Source organism: Gossypium hirsutum, chromosome D12 (assembly GCF_007990345.1).
Source record: "Gossypium hirsutum isolate 1008001.06 chromosome D12, Gossypium_hirsutum_v2.1, whole genome shotgun sequence".
Taxonomy (NCBI): Eukaryota; Viridiplantae; Streptophyta; class Magnoliopsida; order Malvales; family Malvaceae; genus Gossypium; species Gossypium hirsutum.
Genome location: NC_053448.1, coordinates 36,543,695 through 36,551,556, shown reverse-complemented (window position 1 = coordinate 36,551,556; position 7,862 = coordinate 36,543,695). Strand labels below are relative to the sequence as shown.

General features: G+C 35.5%; 1 non-coding gene across 1 annotated transcript; it reads left to right on the top strand.

The window, feature by feature from the left end:
• Positions 1-3,686: 3,686 nt before the first annotated feature.
• On the top strand, positions 3,687-3,793 carry LOC121224884 (small nucleolar RNA R71). The gene has a single exon (XR_005922626.1). It is a non-coding gene; the product is annotated as a small nucleolar RNA R71 (small nucleolar RNA).
• Positions 3,794-7,862: the final 4,069 nt, after the last annotated feature.

Sequence of the window (7,862 nt, the reverse complement as noted above, 5' to 3'; positions counted from 1 at the left end):
CACGCATCTCCTGATCATTTGATCTGCACACTTTTTAAATAAGTATGGTTGTTCCTAGAAATAGTACTTCACATCGTGAAGAAACTTTTCGTTTGATGATACATCTTATCAATCGGCATCAAACTAGAAACTAAATAGTTAGCAATATCAGCAAACCAATGGGCATTATGGACATGATTTACCTTCAGTATGTGTTCATCTAGAAATGTCTCCTAAATGGGTATAAGTGGAGAATTCCATTCTTACGGCTCCAATCTAGACAAATGGTCTACTACTTGTTTTTCTACTCCTATTTGATCTTGAATTTCTAGATCGAACTCTTGAAGTAGAAGTACCCATCGGATTAGTCTCGGCTTAGCGTCTTTCTTGGAAAGTAAATACTTAATTGTCGAATGGTCTGTATAGACAGTCACTTTGGTGCCTACAAGATAAGATCAAAACTTGTCAAAAGCGAACACAATAGCAAGTAACTCTTTCTTTGTTACCGTATAATTTAGTTGAGCTCCTGTCAGAGTCTGACTTGCGTAGTAGATGGGATGAAAAAATTTGTTCCTTTGCTGGCCCATGATAGCTCCTATCGTGAAGTCGCTTGCATCACACATCAATTCAAATGGCAAATCACAGTCTAGTGTGACAATTATGGGTGCCGAAACTAACCGAGTCTTCAAATATTTGAAAGGTCTTAAGCACTCCTCATCAAATTTGAACGTCGTGTTCTTCTCTAATAATTTGCATAAGGGTTTAACAATTTTGGAGAAGTCCTTGATAAATCTTCGATGGAAACCAACATTGCTCAAAAATCTCCTAACACTCTTTACAAATGTTAGAGGTGGGAGTTTCTCAATAATGTCTACCTTTGCTTTACCTACCTCTATTCCATGTCTCGTTATCTAATGCCCTAGAACAATACCTTCTCGTACCATGAAATGACACTTTTCCCAGTTGAGTACGAGGTTTGTTTCTTTGTATCACCTTAGTACCTTGGCTAGATTGACTAGGCAATCATCATATGTATCTCCGAATATTGAAAAATCATCCATAAAGACTTCCAAGCATTTCTCAACCATGTCAGTAAAAATAAAAATCATACATCTTTGAAATGTAGCAGGTGCATGACATAAACCACATGGCATGCTTTTAAATGCAAATGTACCATATGGACAGGTGAATGTTGTCTTGTATTGATCTTTCGGTGCTACTGTAATATGATTATACCCAGAGTATCAATCAAGAAAATAGTAATAGTCTCGTCCAGCGAGTCTATCCAACATCTGGTCCAAAAACGGCAAAGGAAAGTGATCTTTCCTAGTCGTCTTGTTTAGCTTCCAGTAATCAATGCAAATTCTCCATCCCGTAACCGTTCTAGTCGGTATCAACTCATTATTTTCATTTTCTACGATTGTAATACCTTTTTTCTTTGGCACGCATTGGACTGGACTTACCTACAAATTGATTGAGATAGGGTAAATTATTCCCGCATCTAACCACTTGATGATTCTTTTTACCACGTCCTTCATGATGGGGTTTTGTTTTTATTGTCTATCAATCATTCCTTTCTCGCCATCTTCTAGGATGATCTTATGCATGCATACAGACGGACTAAAGCTGTAAATATTAGCTATAGTCCATCCAATAGCCTTCTTGAATTGTTTCAATACTAGGATGAGTTTCCCTTCTTGCTCAACGGTTAATTCCATTGAAACAATCACAGGAAAAGTATAAGCTTTACCTAAATAAAAATATTTTAAATGCAAGGGAAGTACCTTCAGTTCTAATTTAGGTAGCTCCTCGATTGATGCTTTTGTTTGGACATAATCCCTATTCTCTAACTCCAACGATTCAAAGCGGTATTGCATATTAAATCCCCTTTGATTAGCTTCTAGCAAAGCTATGTATTCATCCTCCTCTTCATCACTTGGAGGGTCTAACATCAAAATTTGTTCCAATGTGTCATCAACATAGTTGAGTTCCTTTTCCATGATGAATTCCTCTAAATCGGACATTACAGAACAATTATCAATTGTGTCAAGAAATCACATAAACTTAAAAACATTAAATATTACCTGATCATCCTGAACACGCATAGTAAGCTCGTCCTTCTGCACATCAATAAGGGTCCTTCCTGTTGCTAGGAAAGGCCTTCTTAGGATGATTGACACTCATTTATCTGCTTCAAAGTCTAGAATAACAAAGTTAGCAGGAAAAATAAATTTGTCTACACGTACCAATACATCATCAATTTTTCCTTCTGGATGTGCTAAGGATCGATCTTTTAATTGATGTGTAACTGTAGTAGGTCTAGCTTTACCTATTCCTAACTTTCTAAATACTGACATGGGCATCAAGTTGATACTCGCACCCAAATCACATAGTGTTTTACCACAATATGTTCCTTTAATGTTGCAATGTATGGTAAAACATCCAGGATGCTTCAATTTTGGGGGTAGTTTGTCTTTAAGATACGCACTACATTCCTTTGTCAGGGCTATCGTCTCAAATTCTCCAAGTCTTCATTTTTTTCACAAGATATCCTTGAATTGAAGTTTGGCATTTGTTTAAGTGCTTTAACTAACGAAATGTTGATATGAACTTGCTTGAGTACGTCCAAGAACTTCTTGAATTGAACTTCCTGCTGCTACTTTTAAAGCCTTTGAAGGTATGGTGGTGGAGGCTTCTTTACGAGAACTAGTTGATTCATCTTCTATGGCAATTCTCCATCTAACAAAGTTGTTAGTTTATCTAAATTAGTTGGTTTAGAAGTTACCTTATCGGATTTTGCATATTCACGTTCTACTGAAACTGAAATTTTAACACTCGATTGAACTTCCTCTAAATATTGAGCATCAGCTGGCTCCTCTTCAACTTCGATGTTGTTGGGCTCTGATGTCTTTCCACTCCTCAATGTCAACACTTTACAATACGCCTTCCCAGGATTTCTTGGATTCTCCATATCACTAGGTAAAACACCTTGTGGTTGGTTTCTAAGTTCAGTTGCAAGCTGACCCATTTGGTTTTCCAGGGTTTTCAATGTAGCTGCTTGGCTTTGGATTAATGCATCATTTCTGGCTATGTATGCCTTCAACAAGTTTTCTTAGCCATTCAATGCTTCAACTTGAGGTTGTTTCTGAACTTGTTGGGTAAAAATAGCTGGCTGGGTCAGTCTAGGTTGGGTGTATGTGTTACTAGGTCTAGCCCCTTAGTTTCTCCAAGAGAAATTAGGGCAGTTCCCCCATGATGGGTTCTAGGAATTGGATTGTAGTCTTTGCCTTCCTCAATTTTGGTTCTAGTTACCCATGTAATACATGAATTCTGGGTTCGATGGACATTCTTCAAACAAATGTCCTTTATCACAATAGACACAGGCTACATTTTCAAATTGATTCGGTGGCTATGCTGTAAAACTATTAAACCCATTAGTGGTAAAATTTTTAAGCATTGAGGAAATCGAGGATACTTGAGATGCGAGTGAAGTGAGAGCGTCTACTTCATGTATTCCAGCGACTCGTCTTCCTGAAACTGCTCAATTAGTTTGCCATTGATAATTTTTACTGGCAATCCTCTCAATGATTTCATAGGACTCATTATAAGACTTAGAAATGAGAGCACCATTAGTAAAAGCGTCCACTACCATCCTCGTGTGAGCATTGAAACCATTATAAAATATCTCAAGTTGGATGCAATGTGGGATTCTGTGATGAGGGCACTTTCGTAATAATTCTTTGTACCTTTCCCATGCCTCATACAAGGACTCATCATCCATTTGTTGGAAAATAGTGATCTCGTTCCTCAACTTAGCATTCTTCCCAGGCAAGAAATACTTCATAAGGAATCTTTCTTCTAACTCTTTCCATGTGGAAATTGAATTTGGTGGCAATGAGTTCAACCAAGCTCAAGCTCTGTCCCTTAGTGAATATGGGAATAGCTTCAATCGTAGTGCATCTTCAGGTACTCCGGCTAACTTGAAAGAATCACTCACCTCCATGTACAGTCTTAAGTGCAGGTGAGAATCTTCAGTAGGCATTCCACTGAATTGGCCCACTGTGTGAAGCATCTGGAACATGACTGGCTTCAGCTTGAACTATTCTGCCTCGATTTCGGGTCTCCTAATACCAAGATTAAGATCATGAAATATTGGCACGGCATACTGTCTTAAAGTTATATCCCTATCATCAGGAATAAGGATAGGATTTTGAGTAGGGTTTGCTTTGTTTCCTTGATTCAGATTTTCAAAGTTCATCTCTTCGATCCTTCTCTAACTTGCTTGTCTTCTCTGCTGTCGAAAATTTCTTTCAATCTCAAGGTCTACGAGGAGTAAATCGATGATTCGAACAATACTCATAAACACCTGAAACAAACACAGAAAAAGTTAATTAAGTTAAAATTGAACAGAAAAATAAACCATAATGCAAAATTAACAAATTAACAAATAATGACTTTTTAAAACAGTCCCTGGCAACGGTGCCAAAAACTTGGAATGACGAAAATGTGCAACTGTACACAATCACAAAAATTAATAAAGTGAAAAGTATATGTCGAGTTATCGTGCCCACAAGGACTGTGAAAAGAATTATTTATGAATCAAATAACAACACTTTGGTGAAGAAAATATTTTGATTTGAGGAGGCGATTAAAAACTAAGATTTTAGCTAAGTAAAATAAATAAAAATAAAATAAAATTTCCAATGCGATTTCAAAAGATCATTTGAATCAAGATGACATAATTGTGCAAGATTAATTCCATTTCTTAACTTAGAATTATTAGACTCATGTTTATGTTGTTACGAATAAATTCACGGTAACTAAGTAATTTGCTAACTTATGAACATACTTACCTACCAAAATCCATTTATCTCTTGACTAAGTAATTTGCTAACTTATGAACATACTTACCTACCAAAATCCATTTATCTCTTGACTATATCTCAAAGTCAATTCAACCGATTAAAAAAATCTTAATAAGCAAATGTGTTAATGCACATACATACTTATGAAATTAAAATAATCTCCTGTACATATCTCTATTCCAATTCAAACAATTAATTCAATCTCATAAGCACATACAATATTATGCGAGGTAACAATGTATTTCTACCTTGAAACAGTTTAATCACAATAACCTTGCAAGTTATGCAAGGCTAATGTATCGTTAGATACCGTTGCTAATTTAACACTTAGCTACCTTAGATGATTAAACATGCATTGATTAAGTATCATGTCAATTAATTACTATTTCAATCCATTTAAATAATTAATTCATTAGTTGCCTTACAATTATAATGCAAGAAAAATTTAGTCATGGTTTTACTTAATCAAACATCTTACCGAGGCCTATAACAACAAGAACACAATTTTAATAACTCAAGTAGACGAAATGAAATCAACCTAAAATGAATAAAATTTAAGCCATATTAATTAATTTAAACATATAAACATCACAAATATTCATAGACATGTTCATCATAACAACAAAAAAATTAAAAAGATAGGGAACAAGAATTAAATCTGGTGTTTCTCCGAGGCTTGACTAGTTTGCTCCACTCCTCCTTCTCCACTTGTTCTAGTTGAACCAAGGCTTCCACAAAAACTTGAATGCTTCTCCAAATGGTGGTTGAATTATTTTCAAGAGGTGAAATCGGCAAGGGAATGGGGAAGGAAATGAAGAACAATGAAGAGAGAAAAGTGAGAGAGAAGTGAGAATGAATGATTTTGAGATGTGTTTGAAGTGAGCAGCCAAGGGGGTATTTTTAGGTTGAGAACGCTGCTAAAAATAGCCAAAATCAGCAGCCAAAGACTCCCCCCATGCCTGACCACACATGTGGCATGTTTGAAGATTTTAAACATGTTATTTTTAGGTAGGGGCAAATCTTGAAAAGCATGACTAATGGAGGGGTTTGAATGAAAATTGAAGGAGTCTTCAAGGGCCATTTTGCAAGCAAAATAATTATCCAAACAAGCTGATTGGGTCAAAATGTGGGACGGTTTTGGGCTGCCCAGTGTTCGGTTAGATCGATTTTCTCGATTCAGCTCAACTGGGCCCTTTTCATAATTAATTAACAATAATTTATTTAATCAAAATTAAATTGGATTAAAATTAAAATTAATTATATTATGAATTAATACACATTATTTGGACCGTCTTAGGCTAAAAAATTAATTCATCTTGATGCTTCAAAATTGCTTCTTGGTTTTGTGCTTGTAGTAGTGTCTGTCGAGCCGTTTTTTGCCTTTTGTGCTAATCTATCGAAAATGATCAAAATTAATAAAAAATTATTATAAAATTAAGTAAAATTAAAAATGTTAATAATTTAAGTAAAATTTAATTATTTTATAATAATTATATATTTTTGATAAGAATTTTACTGAAACTGCATGAATTTGAGATAAAAAGGGCATGAAAAAGTGTGTATATTTTTGTGTTTCCATAGATCCCACACCTTAAACATATCTAAACTGTACACTCCCTTGTAGAAGTCTCGTTTGGATCTAGTCTCAATCGCAACTCTAATAACATAATTAACCCATTTTAGTCATGATCTAATTGAATAACATAACTTTTAATACGAGATCTAATGTGGAAATATCACCAATACTTACCCTCAATTCGAATGCTAGAATTCATCACTCTCGCGATGTCACACTATTGGTTTATGAAAAGATTGTTGTTCGGTCCTTCATTTTCACACGAGATCATGTTAGCACTTATTATTTTCAAAATAATAAAATAAAATAAAAAATTTCTTGGCCCTATACCATTCGGCCATGTCACAATAATTCTAGGATAAACGATTTTCAATCTCAAAACTTTACTTAGGTTTGTTTCATTACAAGATGATCGAAGGAACATATATGAAGTGAAATCGATGGTTGGATGATCTAAAATAATAAAATAAAATAACATGTATTTTACTCACTAGGGTAATCGAAAAAATAAATAGAAATCAAAAAGGAAAAAATCGATCACCAGTGGCAGCGGCGGTTCAACAATGGTCCGATGGCGGTGTGAAACTACAAGTAGGATGGAAGGTTCAGTCACTTTCAATTAAAGAATAGAAAAAAGTGAGAAGAAAAAGGAAAATTGTAACACCCCGAACCCGAGACCGACACCGGAGTCGGACACGAGATGTTAACAAACTTTAAAAAAAAAATTTTCCAGACACTGCCCAGTCTGAGTACTAGTCGCTTCAAAAATCATATCTTGAGTTCCACAACTCGAAATTCAGTTTTGTGATTTTTCCCTGAAACTAGACTCATGTCCCCACCTATGTATTTTTTTCTAGAATTTTTGGTCGGGCCAATTAGTACAGTTTATTAGTCAAAGTCTCCCATGTTACAGGGGTCGACTACACTGACCCTTTCCCATTGCGACTGGGATATCTCTCTGCACAGAGCTTCAATACTGATGTCGTTTGTTTCTATGGAAACTAGACTCAGAGAGGAATCCATACATATATGGTATGACCCCTAATTATCTCTGGTCAATTTATAGTGAATTTCCAAAGGCGGAACAGGGAATCCAGAAACTGTTCTGGCCCTGTTCCACAAGAACCCGAATATCTCTTACTGTCCTGTTCCTATGATTGTTTCGTTACTTCCATATGAAAGTAGATTCATCAAGGTTCGATTACATAATTTATTCACTATTTAATTCCACTCCTACGAATTCTTGTGATTTTTCCAATCCACACCACTGCTGCTATCAGCTTCTGTTTTCAAAGTAAACCTTACCTAATTTGGGGTTTCATGGACCAACTAGGGCCTTGTCATACATAAGCCCACATATGATCATACTTAGCCATTCTAGTGGCTGGTCATTTGCTCAACACTTCCATTCCAACTATAGTTACATCATGAAACCATCTATA